This window comes from Lepidochelys kempii, chromosome 2, assembly GCF_965140285.1.
Source record: "Lepidochelys kempii isolate rLepKem1 chromosome 2, rLepKem1.hap1, whole genome shotgun sequence".
Lineage (NCBI taxonomy): Eukaryota > Metazoa > Chordata > Testudines > Cheloniidae > Lepidochelys > Lepidochelys kempii.
The window spans coordinates 107867091-107888170 of record NC_136381.1 but is presented as its reverse complement, the minus strand read 5'-3'; the positions used below and the strand labels follow the sequence as shown (position 1 = coordinate 107888170).

Here is a 21080-nt window from a genome sequence, read left to right as displayed (position 1 = left end):
TAGGCACTATATGTCTAGTATGAGTTCTTTTTGACAGAATGTTCTGCAGGCAAATTGGGTTTATTAAACTTTTTTATTTCCTCAATAGGTACAGAACAAAATAGCAATGGTAATAGTGTAGGAAGAATTCATGCTATGAGACTTCTAGAATTACTCCCAATCCTCATTTGTTTTACATTCCCATACAAAATGAAATTAACAAAAGATCCACCTATATTTTGAATAATTTGTTTGGGTTATTCAAAAAACAAATATTTAACTTGAGGAAAAAGTCCCTGTATATAGTAGAGAATTTATAACAAATTCATACCTTGTGTATGAAAATAACAAATTTGATAGCTGCAAAATGAAGACATACTATGATAATTAACAAATTAAATAATGAAAAGCTGTTAATAGCATGGAGAGCAATGTTCAGCAGGGATGCAAAGTGAAGGGAAATCTCCTTGCACAGTTTCCCCCTCACCTTTCACAGCACCATTCATAATCTGGCCTTTAGAACAGGAAGTGCATTAAAAGCAGCTAGATGTCCCCAGACAGCTCCTGAAAGGGACTGGGTACTTTGAGACCTGGGGTTAATACAAAACTATCAATTTTTCCCTTTTAGCACCTCTTCTCTTTCTCCTTTCCCCAGCTACCTCTCTTAGCTTTGTCCAGCTGCTAACTTTGCCTTGCTACCCTCTTAACATCACAGGCATAGGGATTTGTTGTTCTTTCCAGTGACAAGCTCCCAGCGCTGCACTGTTGGGAGTTGATATATAGGGTCTAATGTCAACAAAAGGCCCATCGGAATATGGCTTTGGAAAATTTGTGGCCCTGCTAGACTCCTGAGCTCCAGTGGAGGATCTGGCCTAGTACATATTTTTCAGGGTTGCAAGAGACAGCCAAAGAGAGGCAGACTGGTGTTTATTGTTTTAATGCCCTGGCTCAGCCTAGGCCTTCAGGAAATTGTATTTATTTAAAGTAGTCTCTGTCCAGAATATTATTGTAACTGGGATCAGAGGGAGTCAAGTAGAGCAAGTTTCTATCTGGAAGAGGGACCTAGTAGCCCAGAGCTAAAGGCTGGCCAGTGACTAACCCCCCTGGTAATTTAGGGTTACAGAGCTCGCAAGCATAGTTATTAAATGAGGATCAGTATCAGGGATGAGAATGAGTATCAGTATCAGAATGAGAGCCTCCCTGAAATTGGTTGGAAACTTTAGCTCTGACCTCAGATAGCGTGGGAATTGTGAGAGCTGACAACAAATAGGGCTCTGTGAAGAACAAGTTGCAGGGTCTAAATTAGGTGTAGCATAGCAAGTAAAGAACGGGTGAAAAGTTGTATAGGAAGATGTGTTGTAAGTGTGACAAACTGATATATACTCATTCTTATGTGTCTCTTTTGCTATTTTCTGTATTTTTTATTTGGTTAATAAAACGGGGATCAGTGTCTAGAATAACAGACAAAATGGAGTTCAACAACCAGTATGACTGCAATATAATGCTCTGATCACATCAGAAGTACAATTGGTAATATTTTGTGGACTGGGGATGATGTTAATACTATGTAGTAGTGGCCTAAAAACAAAATGGTTTGAGAGGTCTGTAGGGGATAGTCTACTATGCAAATTCAATGAATGGCATTTAGATAGACTAAAGAATCAGGTCATCTTGTGAACTAAACTGGTACCAATGTAACATCTAGTTAAGCCAGCGGGCATAAGTGCCCTGAAAGGGATAGTGTAAATGACAGCACCTTTCAGATTCCAAGAACAAAACAATCATTTCCAAGTAAGTTCTCTCAGCTGACAATGCAGCTCACCCATGTTACTACTTGTAAAAATATTTGCATTTCTCTTACACCCTGCAGCAAAAGCTGACCTTCTAAAAGCTATTTTAGAAGTAGAAGAGCACCAGTGGTCACATGAGCTTTAGGCCTTTGGGGGTTTACCCTTCCGAAAACTTTAGTGACATGACAGCAGAACATCCGTGTCACCCTAGCTCAGCAACTTCTCTCTTGCATCCTTCTGAAACCCAGAAGTGCCGATTTGAAGCAATTTTACAGCTCTTGAAAGGTTTTTGGAACAATCTTTATTTTACACCCAAATAATTTTTTTACCTTATCTTCAAAGTGATTTTAATGCTGTTAAAAGTGTCGGCCTCTCCATACTGAAGTCCTGTATGAACCAGACAGACAATCTTCTCTACCACTGTGAATCAAGACTGATCTAGAGGGACACCTCCCTTCTAGAGGTGAGATAATTAGCCTCTATGTGACATTTATTCACTGGCACATGTACTCAGTCTGCTCCCAAGGGTGCCAATTTTGGAGACGACAATCTCTTTGAAGACCGAAGGACCAAGCTGGCAAACTGTGAATGTGGTGAACATACAATGGGCTGTATTTATTGCTTTAACAGGGCTGTAAGGAGAAGAGACTGAGAGACAGAATCCATCCATGGCCATTCTATGGAAGTAGGTGCTCCACCACCCTTTTAAAAGGTGCAGCATTTATTCCCCCTGCCCTGACTCAGCATAGCTGGCTAGTATGGAAAGGGCCGCATCCTCCCTGCCCTATTTAGTGAGTCTAATGCAGTTGCTAATGATAGATTCAAAGCTCAAGAAATTGTGAATGGCTTCTACACACTAACCCAAATGAGGTGAGGGGTGCTGCCTTACCCCTCGTGGATTCATATAGGGCAACACAATCTGGCACCTTTTTTGTTATAAACAGCTAGAATATGGAATTAGGGCAATGCTCCATCCTGGTCTCTGCTGACTTGAATAATCTTAATATTAAAACAACTGAATACACTTTTCTTCTGGCCAGAGTGGCCATACTAATTTTCTCTTTCTGGTTATTGCGTTCCTGAATTTTAGGAAAACTGATGGCTTTGACCATCTTGTGTCATGATGATCAATGTCATATGAAAGAGAGAAGCCAAAGGGTAGATGTGTATAGTACTGTGAGTATTGCCATTTGTGGAAACACTGGAATGGTGATACAGCTTGCTGTCACTCCAGCCTGTCAAAGAAAACTAGACAAAAGTTCCTGATGGAGGGGTACCAGTGGCCTGAAGCTACTCTGTTGGGGAAGAGTAAATTTAGTAGTAGACATAAGATTAAGAACATAAGAATGGCCATACTGGGTCAGACCAAAGGTCCATCCAGCCCAGTATCCTGTCTCCTGACAGTGGCCAATGCCAGGTGCCCCAGAGGGAGTAAACCTAACAGGTAACGATCAAGTGATCTCTCTCCTGCAATCTCATCTCCACTCTCTGACAAACAGAGGCTAGGGACACCATTTCTTACCGATCCTGACTAATAGCCATTAATGGACTTAACCTCCATGAATTTATCCAGTTCTCTTTTAAACCCTGTTATAGTTCTAGCCTTCACAACCTCCTTAGGCAAGGAGTTCCACAGGTTGACTGTGCACTGAGTGAAGAACTTCCTTTTATTTGTTTTAAACCTGCTGTCCATTAATTTCATTTGGTGGCCCCTAGTTCTTATATTATGGGAACAAGTAAATAACTGTTCCTTATTCACTTTCTCCACATCACTCATGATTTTATATACCTCTATCATATCCCCCCTTAGTCTCCTCTTTTCCAAGCTGAAAAGTCCTAGCCTCTTTAATCTCTCCTCAGATGAGACCCGTTCCAAACCCCTAATCATTTTAGTTGCTCTTCTCTGAACCCTTTCTAATGTCAGTATATCTTTTTTGAGAGGAAGAGACCACATCTGTACGCAGTATTCAAGATGTGGGTGTACCATGGATTTATATAAGGGCAATAAGATATTCTCCGTCTTATTCTCTGCCCCTTTTTTAATGATTCCTAACATCCTGTTTGCTTTTTTGACTGCTGCTTCACACTGCACGGACATCTTCAGAGAACTAGCCACGATGACTCCAAGTTCTTTTTCCTGATTAGTTGTAGCTAAATTAGCCCCCATCATATTGTATGTATAGTTGGGGTTGTTGTTTTTCAATGTGCATTACTTTACATTTATCCACATTAAATTTCATTTGCCATTTTGTTGCCCAATCACTTTAGTTTTTTGAGGTCTTTTTGAAGTTCTTCAAAGTCTGTTTTGGTCTTAACTATCTTGAGCAATTTAGTACCATATGCAAACTTTGCCACCTCACTGTTTACCCCTTTCTCCAGATCATTTATGAATAAGTTGAATAGGATTGGTCTTAGGACTGATCCTTGTGGAACACCACTAGTTACCCGTCTCCATTCTGAAAATTTACCATTTATTCCTACCCTTTGTTCACTGTCTTTTAACCAGTCCTCAATCCATGAGAGGATCTTCCCTCTTATCCCATGACAACTTCATTTACGTAAGAGCCTTTGATGAGAGACTTTGTAAAAGGCTTTCTGGAAATCTAAGTACACCATGTCCACTGGATCCCCCTTGTTCACATGTTTGTTGACCCCCACAATGAACTCTAACAGATTAGTAAGACACGATCTCCCTTTACAGAAACCATGTTGACTTTTGCGCAACAATTTATGTTCTTCTATGTGTCTGACAATTTTATTCTTTACTATTGTCTCAACTAATTTGCCCAGTACTGACGTTAGACTTACCGGTCTGTAATTGCCTGGAATCCCTCTAGAGCCCTTTTTAAATATTGGCATTACATTAGCTATCTTCCAGTCATTGGGCACAGTAGCTGATTTAAAGGACAGGTTACAAACCATAGTTAATAGTTTCACAATTTCACATTTGAGTTCTTTCAGAACTGTTGAGTGAATGCCATCTGGTCCCGGTGACTTGTTACTGTTAAGTTTATCAATTAATTCCAAAACCTCCTCTAGTGACACTTCAATCTGTGACAATTCTTCAATTTTGTCACCTACGAAAGACGGCTCAGGTTTGGGAATCTCCCTAACATCCTCAGCCATGAAGACTGAAGCAAAGAATTCATTTAATTTCTCTGTGATGACTTTATCGTCTTTAAGTGCTCCTTTTGTATCTCGATTGTCCAGGCGCCCCCACTGGTTGTTTAGCAGGCTTTCTGCTTCTGATGTACTTAAAAAACATTTTGTTATTACCTTTTGAGTTTTTGGCTCGCTATTCTTCAAACTCCTTTTTGGCTTTTCTTATTACATTTTTACATTTAATTTGGCAGTGTTTATGCTCCTTTCTATTTACCTCACTAGGATGTGACTTACACTTTTTAAAAGATGCCTTTTTATCTCTCACTGCATCTTTTACATGGTTGTTAAGCCACGGTGGCTCTTTTTTAGTTCCTTTACTGTGTTTTTTAATTTGGGGTATTCATTTAAGTTGAGCCTCTATTATGGTGTCTTTGAAAAGTGTCCGTACAACTTGCAGGGATTTCACTCTAGTCACTGTACCTTTTAATTTCTGTTTAACTAACCTCCTCATTTTTGTGTAGTTCACCTTTCTGAAATTAAATGCCATAATGTTGGGCTGTTGAGGCGTTCTTCCCACCTCAGGAATGTTAAACGTTATTATATAATGGTCACTATTTCCAAGCGGTCCTGTTATAGTTACCTCTTGGACCAGATCCTGCACTCCACTCAGGACTAGATCAAGAGTTGCCTCTCCCCTGGAGGGTTCCTGTATCAGCTGCTCCAAGAAGCCGTCATTTAAAGTATCGAGAAATTGTGTCTCTGCATTTCGTCCTGAGGTGACATGTACCCAGTCAATATGGGGATAATTGAAATCCCCCACTATTATTGAGTTTTTTATTTTGATAGCCGCTCTAATCTCCCTTAGCATTTCATCATCACTATCACTGTCCTGGTCAGGTAGTCGATAATAGATCCCTACTGTTATATTCTTATTAGAGCATGGAATTACTATCCATAGAGATTCTATGGAACATGTGGATTCATTTAAGATTATTTCATTTGATTCTACATTTTCTTTCATATATAGTGCCACTCCTTCCCCCCCCTGCCCCGCATGACCTGTTTTGTCCTTCCGATATATTTGTACTCCTGAAATGATTGTGTCCCATTGATCATCCTCCACCAGATTTCTGTGATGCCTATTATATCAATATCCTCCTTTAACACAAGGCACTCTAGTTCACCCATCTTATTATTTAGACTTCTAGCATTTATGTACAAGCACTTAAAAAACCTATCACTATTTATTTGTCTGCCCTTTTCTGATGTGTCAGATTCTTTTTTATGGGAATGTTTCTCGTCTGATCTGGCTCATACTTTATCCACTTCCATCCTCTCCTTTTGACTAAAACCTAGAGAATCTCTATCAATAGACTCTCCTCTAAGAGAAGTCTCTGTCCGATCCACGTGCTCCTCTGCCGTAATCGGCTTTCGCCCAACTCTTAGTTTAAAAACTGCTCTGCAACCTTTTTAATGTTTAGAGCCAGCAGTCTGGATCCACTCTGGTTTAGGTGGAGCCCATCCTCCCTATATAGGCTCCCCCTATCCAAAAAGTTTCCCCAGTTCCTAATAAATCTAAACCCCTCCTCTCTATACCATCGTCTCATCCATGCATTGAGACTCTGAAGCTCTGCCTGCCTACCTGGCCCTGCGTAGAACTGGAAGCATTTCTGAGAATGCCATCATAGAGGCACTGGATTTCAGTCTCTTTCCTAGCAGCCTAAATTTGGCCTCCAGGACGTCTCTCCTACCCTTCCCTACGTCATTGGTACCTACATGTACCACAACCACCGGCTCCTCCCCAGCACTACACATAAGTCTATCTAGATGCCTCAAGAGATCCGCAACCTTCGCACCAGGCAGGCAAGTCACCATACGGTTCTCCCAGTCATTACAAACCCAGCTATCTATGTTTCTAATGATCGAATCTCCCATTACTAACAGCTGCCTTTTCCTCATGACTGGAGTTCCCTCCCCTGGAGAGGTAACCTCAGTGCGAGAGGATACCCCAACATCATCTGGAAGGAGGGTCCCAACTAAAACATGATCAACGTGTTAAGGAGCAGGAAGGGAAGTGGAAATAAACAATGATAAGACAGGAGAGAGATCACTTGATTATTACCTGTTAGGTTCACTCCCTCTGGGGCACCTGGCATTGGCCATTGTTTATAGACAGGATACTGGGCTGGATCGATCTTTGGTCTGACCCAGTGTGGCCATTCTTATGTTCTTATGATTTAAGGTGGTACTGTGAACAATGTCCTTTTTCATTTCTTCTAAAATCCACTGGTAAATATGATTCCACCTCTCCATTTGCTAAAATTGCAACATGATTTTTTGCCTGACCCCTAATTTCAGAATTCATCATTAAATTTAGCTAAATGTTTAGGTCTGGTACTGTTCCCACAGTGAGAAGAGACACAAATACAGAGGATGCAGTGACAAATCCAGTAAAATATTAAAGGTCAAGATTCTGACCTCATTGGGAGCTGGTGTAGTTCACTATCTCTGAAAATCAGGCCACTTTTATTTAGGTGCCTACTAACGTTTGAAACTGTAGGCCTGTTTTGATTCTTTCGCGGTTCCTGAATGTTAGAGGTGAGATCCTGGTAGCAATTTTATATAGCAATGTATATTGTTTATTTCTCTGTTTCTGGTCATCTAGTGCTTTTTGATGGAACAAGTGTTCAGCATAGGAGCATAGGGAAATTATTTGCATTTTAGTAGTCAACAAGCGCCATAGTCAGAATCTGGGCCCCACTTGATAGGTGCTGTACAAACACACTGCAAGACACAGTCGCTGCCCACAAGAATTTATAATCTAATTTAGAAAAAGATACAAGAAGTGAATGAAAGAAACAGTCATAATATAGCAGGAAGCCAAATGAAGGTGACAGTAATAAGAACATATGGGTATTTAGATAGCTTAATGCACAACTTGATGTTTTGAGCCATTTAAAGTACAAGTAAGTAAATAAACAAAAGCCCTCAAAACTGGCCCTCTGCCTAGCTGTTTTATGGTTCTGTGTAATCCCGATACTAGCTCACTGCATATTTTTATATTTATGGCACACTAATAGCATGTTATTTTTTTAAAAATATGAACACTTTGTTAAAAAAAAATCTAATTTTTTGACATTCAAAGCATAGCCCAAGGTGACATGACTTTATAGGAGCAAAAGGACAGCTAGGCAACAGAGCACAAGATTCCCACAAATCGGGAGAAGATAACTTTCCTGGTTTTTCTGTCTGTTTATGCTTTAAATGCTGATGCTGGTGCTCTGAATGTTTTTGTGTATGTCTAATGGGGAAAAGTGCACCACCATTTGGGACGTGTGGCTTTGGTTTTTGGCACTTATCCTAGTCAGAATTCCAAATAAACATCAGGCAGGTACTTACCTTTCAAGCATAAATATTTTTGTTCTGAAATGTCCTAAAATCTTCTAAAATGCAGGAAAATTCACACCTGGTGTTTCAGCTTTCTCCAGGGGAAAAGCCCTGCCCCCTATTAAATAAAACATTGTCTCCTTACATCTTCCCACACTTGTCTAGCTGTGGGCCTGCCCCGATAGATGCAGAAACAGCGCCCAGGAAGAGTGGCCCCAGAGGAGCAGCCCCTGGAAATGAAGGAAGGCGCAAGGACCAGGGCGCAGGAAACAGGAGCTAGATAGGAGAAAAGTCAGGGACACCCCTTCCTATCTCACCTGGGGGCTTTCACTTCTGGAAAGTTCCAAATGCTTGGCCAGGCCTAGGACTTTGGGTCCATGGGACAGAGTGTGAGGGGCAACTCAGTGGGCTCACCCTTATTCCTAATATGACTAAGGAGATAAACACTGATCAAACTCTGTCCCTCCCAACACCCCCCCCCCCACACACACACACATCTGGGGTCCCCTGTGACTGCAGATTTGTCAGCCTACCAGAACTGCCCTGGCTCAGCCCCTTTGAAGAAGCTAGGACCAGCAGTGGTATCTAGGCCTTGAGCTGCCACTGTGCCCAGCCCATGCTTAAGGGAAGTGAAGGGAGGCTCCTTGTCCTTTCTCCTTACTTGTGCACCTGCCTAGGGGCGAGGCACAGTTTTGCCGTCACGATGCTTACGGATGTCTGGCAGATCTTTTTCCCTGAAGATAAGGCACTTCAAAGGTCAGATGCAATGAATTTGTAATAAGGAACTCTTTTGTTATATTGAAGGAGAGGCAGGGCTTAAACATTTCGTGTTAAAGAGGCTTTATGCATGGTCCATCCCTGAGCCTTTGGTGCATGTGGGTTGAACTTCCAACTGAGGCAAAAGATCTGGGACCTTTAATTGTTTTCACCCATGAAATTTAGAGGCACGTGAAGACCAGATCAAAGAACAAGTTTATTTAGTGAGGGGGGGAGAGTGACACTTAAGTCTAAAATAACGGCTAGCAGCCAGATTATAGAAAATGTTACACACCCCTTTTCAAATTTTTGAAGTGAAGAGGACTCTGGAGATGGCTGTTTGCCAATATTTCATACAGTGCTTGAGACACTGCATGATTTACCACATGATATTATATTAATTCATAGAATCATAGAATATCAGAGTTGGAAGGGACCTCAGGAGGTCATCTAGTCCAACCCCCTGCTCAAAGCAGGACCAATCCCCAATTAAATCATCCCAGCCAGAGCTTTGTCAAGTCTGACCTTGAAAACTTCTAAGGAAGGAGATTCTACCACCTCCCTAGGCAACGCATTCCAGTGTTTCACCACCCTCCTAGTGAAAAAGTTTTTCCTAATATCCAACCTAAACCTCCCCCACTGCAACTTGAATTAAATTAAAACTGTTTTATTTATTTTAAACGTTTGAATTGGAGGGAGGGCTGATCCAAACCTTTGTGAAGTCAATGGGAGTTTTCCCATTTACTCCAGTGCTCTCTGGATCAGATACAAAGTGACCTCCCATCAGTTTCTGTCAGTGTTTAAATAATGAGATAATCTTTGGCAGCTAATGGTATCTTTTTTTTCTAATACCTGTGTGAAAGTCTGTGTGGTGTTAGTCTGTTGAACATTAGTTTCTATTACTGCAAAGAAACCAGTGTTTCCTGCTCAGTGCACAGTTTTAACTTTCTCTGTCCTAGTGAAGTGCACAAGAAATGGAGCAGAGGAAAATAATGCACAGTTCAAGCATGTGATGCTTTCGCATATCTCTGCAAACAAAGATGCTTGGGGAAAGGGTTTTTCCGAAGGAACAATTCCACACATGCTTACCAAATGTTTCAGAGAGAGAGCCTCTTGTACCAGTAACAAATAAATGGGTAATTTTATTTTCCTTACTAAGAATCCCCCATAGCTCAGTTAAATTCCTTTATCCCCAAGAGATCTGCTACTTACCGAGCAGTTCTTGCTGGCTCCATGCATACTTCAGACCCTCTGTTTTCCTCCTCCTAGCATTGTTTTTCTGTGTGCAAGTAGATTACTTGAAGTCAGTCACCACTTACAATGGCCAATAAAGATTGTTAAATAAACACTGTTAAATAAACTGTAGTTGCAGTCCCAGTGTGGCTGGCAAAACTGGGACTCAACCAGCAGCTAATATGTGCACTGACCTGAACGTGTCCCAGTTCTCTGCAGTAACATATACATTGCATCATGCTGACAGTCATTTGGTTTTTAGCATGGGTAATCACCAATATGGTCTTTTAAGTGAGATTCATAGATGCTGATTACATTTATTGCATAAATTACTTCATTATTAAAATCAGGTCATTTGAGCCCAAAAACCATTAACATGCAATCTATTAGCATAATTTCATAAGCTAATAAATCAAGCACAGGAAAAGAATTAAGCAGGTTCTTAGTGATAAGTGTTTCTTCAGAGATTAAGGAACACAATTTTCTTATGAATATATTAACATTTTAAGAGTGAATTCATGCAAAAGCAGTTTTTCTGCATATATAAAACTTGTGCTAAATTTTCATACTCAACCTCCAGAGCTGTTTCAAAATTAGGGTTTTTTCCAAATCACTGTAAAGCAATTTGATGTTGAACCAATTAACCTGCTGTGATATGCTCTACCTGTAAAATTCTTACCTTTCCACTTTTATCAAACAGCTAAAGCCAGCAATAAAAAATGCCAAGATAATGTTTAAAAAGAAACAAAAAACCATACTTAATGGAGTGTTCATCCAAGGTGAATATAAATGTATTCTTAATGTTAAAATGTACCAGTAAAATTATCTCTCTAATTACTATGAGAGATATATCTAATTAATATCTATAGTTGTCTTATAAAAAAGGTGCATTAAAATGGATTTTATTCCCAGTCCTTCTGTAATAGGCTCTGATACTTGCCAGAATAACATAGAAATGGGCTTTTATTCATTTCACCGATTAGTTTTTGATTGCTTCTGAGTAAAGCAACTGTAATTATTTGGATACAAGAATGTTGCATGGAAACAGTGAATTCAAATGTAAACTAAACCATACTAAGTAGGAGAATGTGCAGAAATTTTACCAAGTTACTAGACAGCCATGATTTTTTTTCACATATAGATAGTGGTGTTTTTCCAGTCCCTCGCCTACTGTTTTAGCATGTTTAATACACTTCATCCTCAATATCAGACTCTCTGCTGTGACACACAGTGACTCAGCTTCAAGGCACACAAACAATCGTATTTGTTGTATAATGCTTGCAATGCTTGGCATTTGTGGCCTCATAATTCCTCAGGACAGTAATAGCAAAGCCTCTTCCTTCTCTTTGGCACTCTAAAAGAAATCAGGTAACTTTATGTGATTGCTTGAGCACACTGCTGTATACTGACTGGCTCAATGGAGGTAATCACAGAACGAGAAATATACTCAGCCACAGGAGGCTGAGAGAATGCCCCAAACACAGTGGAAATGGGTCCACTGAACAAAGATAGTGGGCAAGCACCAGAAAGTCCATGCTGAGAATGGATGTTGCAGACGGGAGTGCACTAGGATTGCTTTCGCTATGGCAATGCACTCCACTAGTCCTCATAAGTCATACTGCTTTAAGTACAAAACAGAACTCCAACCTTAACTATGGCATTGGTATTATGACACCATAATACCCTATCTGTCTTTTGTCTGCTAATCCACAGAGTTCTGTGCTGAAGGCGGTGGAAGGTAGAAGGCCTTGCTGTCTTCATTGAAGATAATTTACTGTGCAGATATTTTAGGAGAAACATCTAATTCTATATTAATGTCATTCTAAGATTTTGAGCTAAATTGTGGTTTAAAGCCAGAAGCACCAAACTGAAAGCTAATTGGAGTCATCTGAATGACTAAGCAGAATTTCTCCCACAGAAACCATGCTGAATTGGTGAATTCTGCCATCCTGGGAGAGGGTGCAGCACATGTCCAGCTACCCTGTTTATTCACTGATCAGGTATATAGAGCCTGAATACTACAGAAATATCTATATGTAAGTAATATGTGTGGTGCACTCAGGCAATGTGGTTTGATTTAAGAAACAAGCCACCAAATTTATAAAAATCTATCTGACTTGTATTTCACTGAAAACAGATTTTGGCAATCTCTAATTACTATAGCCATAAAGAGTATTTATAGACTAACCGCATGAAGATTGTGGGTGAAATTATTACCATTAGTTATGTCATTATATTGCTGAAACAAATGCATTAGCACCTCAAATGTTTTGGACCAAATTTCAAAATTAGGCATTTGCTCCTGCACCTTGACTTAAATGGGAATAAAATCAGGTCCTATGTTTACAGGGATATCAACAAATAATTACATGCGCATGTAAGTGCTTGCAAATTTTGCAAGCACAGCTAAGAGGCCTATTTTTGAAAATATGACTGTTGTGCTCTGTTTATACAAGTATTCATTTGCATAGTGAAATGACCTTAAAAGGTCAAAAGTAGAATTGAAAATATAGCATCTTTATATCTACAAAGCATACACCATAGGAAGAGGTCTGTCTTATTCAACATGCAAATAGTGTTACAGTATATAACACATGGACACTGTAAACCTTTTTCAAAAGCACTTACCATTCAAATCAAAAATTGTACAATTTTTATGAAATGTAAAGAGAAGATACAGTAAATGGTATTATGAAGACATGGGGTAATTAGAACTGATTGCATATGCATTTAAATTTATTAAATTGATTTTGTTCAAATCTAGCAATTTAAGCCAGATCTAAGAGATACTTACTTTGATTTGTCTTTTCCTTTCTACTTAAACTGATGCGTAAAACTACATAGCTGATTAGTGCTTCCAGGCACCAAGTCACACAAAGGTTCAGATTTGTTTCTGTTATGAGTAAGGTTACATTTTAGTGACACGTATTTTAAATAAAAGTCATGGACAGGTCACGGGCAGTAAACAAAAATTCACAGCCCATGACCTGTCCAAGACTTGTACTATATACCCCTGACTAAATCTCTGAGGGATGGGGGAGCTCTAGGGCAAGGGTCGGCCTGGGACCACTGCTGGTGCTCGGGGGCGGGTGTGCGAGGCCCGGGACTGCTGCTGGTGCTCTGGGGGGGCCTGGTAGCCCAAGACTGCCCCAGAAGTGGCCAGCGCAGCTGGCTCGGGGGCCTCCTGAGCTGCTCGGGCAGCCCTGGGGTCAGTCGTACCAGTCACTGCAGAAGTCCTGGAGGTCCCGGAAAGTCACAGAATCTGTGACACACTCGCAGCCTTAATTATGAGTCACCACAGTGAATAGTCCTCATCATGGGCAAATAAGAACAATGTAATCAGAAGGAAGGAGAGGATGAATGTTATGTTGGTGTCTACGGAGTTTGGAGATAGACAACAGATGTTCAGTGACATCCAAGCAAATACAATTAATCTGAAATTATGATTTATTCCCCATTAATTTTAAAATTTCTTTTTTCAGCCTATTTATACTAGTAATTGTCTCTATTTGCTGTTACTAGTGAATCTTGCATTGTTGTCCAAGAAAATATGATGATACAAGGTTTGATGCAGGAAGATAGGAAATGGGTTGGCTAGTAATTTTACACTGAAGAATTATCGGCAACGCTGGTAGTTATGCCTACAGTTATGATTGCCCAATGCTTTCCATTATAACAGTGGTCCTCAACCAGGGGACGTAAGCAATTTTTCAGTAATAGTGTGCTGTGACCCTTCTGTATTTTGATTTAGTAAGCAAATAGTTTTTAAGTGAGGTGAAACCTGGAGGAATGTAAAGACAAATCAGACTCTTGAAAGGGGCACAGTAGTCTGGAAAGGTTGAGAGCCAGTGCATTATAAGACCCTGCTTCCAATTACTTACAACTTTGCCAATTTTAACTGTCTGGGCTGAAGTTTTCCATACCCATTGTCTGCCTCAGGCTGAATTTATTTTTGAAAGCTTCAACTACAATAGTTCTTCAGAACAAAGTTAGGGGAAAATGGTTTTCCCATGTTAAAATATTCTTAAAATCATTTATTGTGAAGCCTCCACAATAAGGGGGGGAGAGGGGGAAGGGGCGGGTGTCACTATAATATTATAGATGTGCCTTCCACTGTCTTGTGAAAATCCACTTAAATTCGCCAAGTTAATGAGTCTCCAACCATGTTTGTGTTTTGATGTAATGCAACCACAAACACAACTCTTTTTTTTAAAGATAATTAAAAACAGACAGAATATAACAATAATAAATCACAGAAGATTTCTGAAGTGAAATTTCATCTTTAAACAACTTTGTGTTCTAAGCTGCTTTCCTTTTGCACTGAAAGGTAATTAAGTGGCGTAAATGACACACCTTCTTTATTAGAGCTAGCAATATTTTATTATAATCAAAAACAATGTTATTTAGTGCTGTAAACAAAAGTCTATTGATATAACGGGGAATTTGCTCAAATTTTATAGGCAATATCAGTTGATATTGAAAAACTTGAAAAATGTTGAAATAAACTTCAAAATTGTCATTGGGACTTTTGACATTTTGATTTTGAAATGTAAGCTAAATTATAGTTCAACTTTTAAACAAAATGCAACAGTTTTAAATTCGGGCGGTCAATCGCAGTTAACTCACAAAAATTAATCACACTTTTAAATAACAGAATACCAATTGAAATTTATTAAATATTTTGGGTGTTTTTCTATATTTTCATATACATTGTATTCTGTGTTGTAATTGAAATCAAAGTGTACATTTTTTATTACAAATATTTGCACTGTAAAAATCATAAACAAAAGAATTCCTATTTTTCAATTCACCTCATACTAGTACTATGGTGCAATCTCTTTATCGTGAAAGTGCAACTTACAAATGTATTTTTTTTGTTGCATAACTGCACTCAAAAACAAAACAGTGTAAAACTTCAGAGCCTACAAGTCCACTCAGTCCTACTTCTCATTCAGCCAATCTCTAAGACTAACACGATTGTTTACATTTACAGGAGATAATGCTGCCCTCTTCTTATTTACAATATCACCAGAAAGTAAAAACAGGTATTTGCATGGCACTTTTGTAGCCAGCATTGTAAGGTATTTACGTGCCAGATAAACTAAACATTCGTATGCCCCTTCATGCTTCGGCCACTCATTCCAGAGGACATGCTTTCATGCTGATGACGCTCGTTAAAAAAATGCGTTCATTAAATTTGTGACTGAACTCCTTGGCAGAGAATTTTATGTCCCCTGCTCTGTTTTACCCACATTCTGCCATATATTTCATGATATAGCAGTCTCGGATGATGACCCAGCACATGTTGTTCAGATAATGAAAACGAACATGCGTTGGTCTGCACTGCTTTGGATTGTTATCGAGCAGAACCCATCATCAGCACGGATGCATGTCCCCTGAAATGGTGGTTGAAGCATGAAGGGACATGTGAATCTTTAGTGCATCTGGCATGTAAATATCTTGTGACGCTGGCTACATCAGTGCCATGAGAACACGTGTTCTCACTTTCAGGTGACATTGTAAGCAAGAAGTGGGCAGCATTATCTCCTGCAAATGTAAACAAACTTGTTTGAGTGATTGGCTGAACAAGAAGTAGGACTGAGTGGACTTGCAGAGTCTAAAATTTTACATTGTTTTATTTTTGAATGCAGTCTTTTGTACATAATTCTGTATTTGTAAGTTCAGATTTCATAATATACAGATTGCGCTACAGTATTTGTATTAGGTGAATTGAAAAATACTATTTATTTTATTTTTTTACAGTGCTAATATGGTTGTGCACTTTTAATCAAAAATAAATATAAAGTGAGCACTGTACACTTTGTACTCTGTGTTGTAATTTAAATCAATCTATTTGAAAATGTAGAAAACATCCAAAAATATTTTTAAAAATTGTATTTTATTTAACAGCACAATTAATTGCGATTAGTTTTTTTAAATCGCACGATTAATTGCGATTAATTTTTTAATTGCTTGACAACCGCAGTTTAAATTGAAAAACATTTTGACATTATTAAAATGAAACTTTGATCCAAACTGACTCCCATCCTCCCCCCAGATCTTTGGTTCGTTAAATTTTTTGAGATTTCAATTTTTTCATTCTGATTTGGGACAGGAAAAATATCCAGACTTTTGCATAATGGGATAACCATTTCCTGCTCAGCTATAGTCGCCAGCATAAGAAACTATGCAACTGGAGTCCAAGTTCAGTAACCATGAATAATGACAGCCTGAAGATAATTCTCAATCCCAGGCTTCATGCATACCAGTACAAGGCACTGCTGCCATACCATTCCAGTTAAGTTACTGCCTTGCCTTTAATTATTCATTACCAGGGAGAATTCCTGTAGCTTTCTTAGCAGTTATGTATTCCAGCAGCCAAACAAAGAATATCAATTTAATGAATCTGAATCCATTATTTTAGCTAAATAATTCTAAATGCCTCTTATTCTAAACTTTATTTAAAAATGAATATGTGAATGCAACATATTTTCTTCTTCTATTAATAAGTTATCACATATATATTGTGGGTAAATCAGATATTTTCAAAAGTTTTTCCTTAAAAGTTGGAGAATATGGCAAGTTTAATTATTCAGAGATGTGAAAGTGAGCATCTAAGCATTTCATTCCTCTACTGGGTAAAACAGAGCAGCTGAATTTTCATAGCTCTGGAGGGGGCATGTACCCAGATTTCATTATTCGCAGGAGTCTTACATGATTCCTCAGGCACTGCAATGAAAAATGTATTCCCAGTTGTATTTTTTGTTCAGTGGAGGTTATCTACCTGTAAGGGAGGGTCCCTCTGTATTCCACACATGGATACATATGTGGTGCATGTGCCTGAGACCAGAGTTTTCTAGCAAGTAGTATGTATTGGTCTGCACCAATGCAGTTTCTCCCCTCATGCTGTGTACCATAAGTATAAAGTGGCAGTGTAGACCAGCGATCGGCAACCTTTGGCACACGACCCACCAGGGTAAGCCCCCTGGCGGGCCGGGCCGGTTTGTTTACCTGCCGCATCCTCAGATTCGGCCGATCGCGGCTTTCACTGGCCGTGGGTTGCCGTACTAGGCCAATGGGGGCTGCGGGAAGCGGTGCAGGCCAAGGGATGTGCTGGCCGCCACTTCCCGCAGCCCCCATTGGCCTCGAGCAGCGACCCACAGCCAGTGAAAGCAGCGATCGGCCAAATCTGAGGACGCGGCAGGTAAACAAACCAGCCCAGCCCGACCCTGGCGGGCCGTGTGCCAAAGGTTGCCGATCCCTGGTGTAGACCAATGCCTCTCCAGTTACTCCTTTTATCCCACAGCAGAGGAGAAGAAGGGTAGATAGTGCACTACAGATAAGGACCACTCATCTCAAAGAACCTCCAGTAAGCAACTTCCATTTCTTCTCCAAGTGCAGGTTCCTGTGTGTATTCAAACAGAAATGGGGTGGAAGAATGCAGTTGGTATAGATGTCTGTAATGCTGCTGTCTCATCAGCTGCATCTGCAGACAAGGCCTGGACTAAGGTGCAGTATTTCATGAAAGTATGGCTGGAACTCCAGATCTTAAAAATGTCCAGATATTTTTGAAAGCAGAGAGATGCTATTGAGGTTGCCTATGCTCGAGTGGAATGGGCCCTCACCCCTCCAGGGGAGGAATACACACCAACTAATAAAGCATGATACGGTGGAGATCCACTCAGTCAGTGAGCAGGTAATGCTTGACCTCATGATCATTCTGCTATAGCAGTAAATAGTCTAGGGCGGCATATTCTCCTAATTGATTTCATTCTTTGCAGACCTAATGCTAAAGCCCATCTGATGTTGAGAGAATGAAGTCTCCTCTTCTCATGGAAAGCAAGATGTTTTGGAAAGAACACCGGTAAGAGAATAGGTTCATGTGAAACTCAGAAATTACCATGGAGATGAAGGGGAACCTTCTTATGAAATGTGGAGTAAGGCAGGTCAGCTGTGAGTGTGCCCAGGTTACGCACTCTTCTGGCTGATGTGATGGGGGCTAGGAAGGACACATGGTGCTTTGAACACATGGCGGGGGGAAAAGTACCGAGAAAGGCAAAGATAAAAAAGGCTGGGGCTTACCAGCTTAAAGCAAAGCGACTAAGGAAGCGTTATTTACCCCTTAACATAACACAAGAACCAGGGGTCACCCCATGAATTGTCATGCGTGGCAGATTTAAAACAAACATTAACAAGTACTGCTTCACACAACATACAGTGAAACTGCCAGGAGACGGTCACCCACGTGACCTATTCTTTATGAAGACCCTGGGTGCTGTTACCAGGCCGAATGGAAGTACTCTGAAGTGGTGGTGGTCTTGTCCTAACAGAAATTTGAAGAACCTTCTGTAGGACGGGTTAATGTTAACATGAAAGTAAGCATCTTTCAAGTTGAGAACCACAAATCATATACACCTCTCCAGAGAGTAGAATAACTGAAGCCAATACCACTGTAACCAGATGCACCCCTGTATATGAACCCTACACATTACTGTAGTAATCTTTGTACAAAATATGCCTTGTAAGATATCATTTGAAAACTAACTCCTCACTGGTTAATAACATCATGGTGGCATGTATGTAGCAACATTATATATATAAAGTTATGAATTTCCTGTGTATGATGATGATGATCGCACATGTTCAAACCCACATAGCCCTGACTAGACATAAGTTGTTAAACAGGTCTATCCTAAACAAAGAAATTTGTTAGATGTAAGTTGAGGTGTAAACAGGGTCCAGTGAACCGCGGCCACTGGGAGCCGCGATCGGCCGAACCTGCGGATGCAGCAGGTAAACAAACCGGCCTGGCCCACCCAGGGGCTTTCCCTGCACAAGCGGCGGAACAAGTTTGGGAACCACTGATCTAGGGCTAACCTTCAGGAAGATGCATTTCGAAGGGTGACTGGACTATAAAAGTGAGAGGCAAAAACACCCCAGGTTATCTTTCTTTCTCTCTCTTTCACCTAAGACAACAAAGGAACCAGCCTTTTGACTTTGGAAGGGATCCTAACATGTGAATTGGTCAGCAACATTGCTGGGAACATGTAAGGATTTTACCTTGAACCAAGTTTAGTTTAAGCTTTAGCAACTAGAAACTATTTTATCTTTTTCTCTTGTAACCATATCTGACTTTAATATCGTATACTTGTACTCACTTAGAATCTATCCCTCTGTAGTTAAATAAACTTGTTTTATTTTTTTAATCTAAACTAATCCATTGTTGTGTTTAAACTGAACTTTTGGGGTAATTCCAGTTAAAAGTGTTGCATATTGACCCCTTAAATGTGGAATGGACCTATAATATCTGAACAGCCCAGGAGAAGGCTGGACAGTGCAGGACACACCTTTGAGGGAAAATTTGGGAGGGTGTTGGGGTTACCCTGAAGGTAGTAACCAGGGCTGGTGTGGTGCAGGCAGGCTGCTGGACCAGGCCTGTAGCTATACACAGACACTCAGGCTGTGACCTGCATGCTGTTTGCAAGCAGCCCAGCTTGGGGGCTACAACTGCAAAGCAGTATGAGGCACCCAAGGTTGCAAGGCAGTTGGTGACACAATGCCTCACAGGATTGGATCGCACTTGGAATGCGACAGTAACCATGTGGAATTTTGATTTGTGCATAAAGATATTTAGCTGACAAAAGTCAAGAATGGGTCTCAATCCTCTTTTCTAGGAACTATGGGGAACAGACCCCTTTTCCTTGAAGTTGGGGTGGTACTTTCTCTATAGCCTCTTACCAAAGGATAGAGTCCATCTCCTGAGGGAAGATTTCTTCATGAGAGTGGTCTTTGAAGAGGGGCTGTGAGAGGCACTTGATGTAACCAGAATAGACGATATCTAGTATTCACCTGTCTGTTGTTAATGTCCTCTAGTTGTGGGTGAAAAAGGCGAAGCGGCCACAAAAGGTTTGGGAGACAGAAAGAGATGCCATGCATGAGGGTTCTCAGGCATCCTGGCAAAAGCTGGTTGGTGAATGGGGTTTAGCAGCTCCAGCTGAGAGAGCTGCAAACCTAGTTCTTGGTACCCTATGGTGTTTGTGCACTGGTTCATAAGGGCGCAGGTGGTAGAATGGCTGAGGAAGAGGTCTTGATTTATACACCTGTTCGTGATGTATTCTCTTTGGAACTGGGGTATGAACGCCCAAACAGCAGAGAATTGTCTTGGAGTCTTTTAGTGCGTGTAGCTACTCATCAGTCTTCTCACTGAAGCGATTAGACTTGTCAAAGGGCAAGGCCTCTATGGTACTTTACACCTCCCTGGGAAACACGGGAGAGTGAAGCCAAGATTCACACCTCATAACTATTGCCATAGTCAAGGGCGGATTAGGGTTTTGTGGGGCTCCAGGCCAGAGCAAGTGGAGGCCCCTCTCCACCTCTTCTGCCACCAGTCCCCCTCTTCCCCGGCATTCCTGTTGGGGAAATGGGTCAGGGCGTGGGGGCTTGCCCCACTCAGCCTGTCCACTCCCCCCATGCCTAATCTGCTACTGGCCTCAGCTATATACCTCTAGACATGTTATCAGCCACATCCATTGCAGCTTGAAGAGAGGTCATGGCTACCAGTTTGCCATTGGGCCCTGTCCTCCTAAGGGAGTTTGTCTTTGAGCTCTAGGACTTTGGAATAGTTTGTAAAATCATATTTTGCTAACAGTCCTGTTAGTTAGCAATACTAAACTGAAGGCTGGTGGATGAAAATACCTTCCTCCCTAGGAAGTCTAGGCATTTAGTGCCTTTGTCTGCAGGGGTTTCCTTGGGGGTGCTGTAGCCTGGATCTCTCTGTGGCTGTTTGCCCTACTAGGGAGTGGGATGCAGCGGGAGTAAACAGACTCTGACTTT

At 40.7% G+C, this 21080-nt stretch overlaps 1 long non-coding RNA gene across 7 annotated transcripts in view; it reads right to left on the bottom strand.

Annotated features, from left to right (window-relative positions):
- LOC144930212 (uncharacterized) overlaps window positions 1-21080 on the bottom strand; it is a 125623-nt gene that overhangs the window by 28147 nt on the left and 76396 nt on the right. For all 7 annotated transcript variants that reach the window (XR_013635337.1, XR_013635340.1, XR_013635338.1 and 4 more), the window contains one exon: window positions 10227-10293. This is a non-coding gene — a long non-coding RNA (uncharacterized LOC144930212). The remainder of the gene's footprint in view (window positions 1-10226; window positions 10294-21080) is intronic.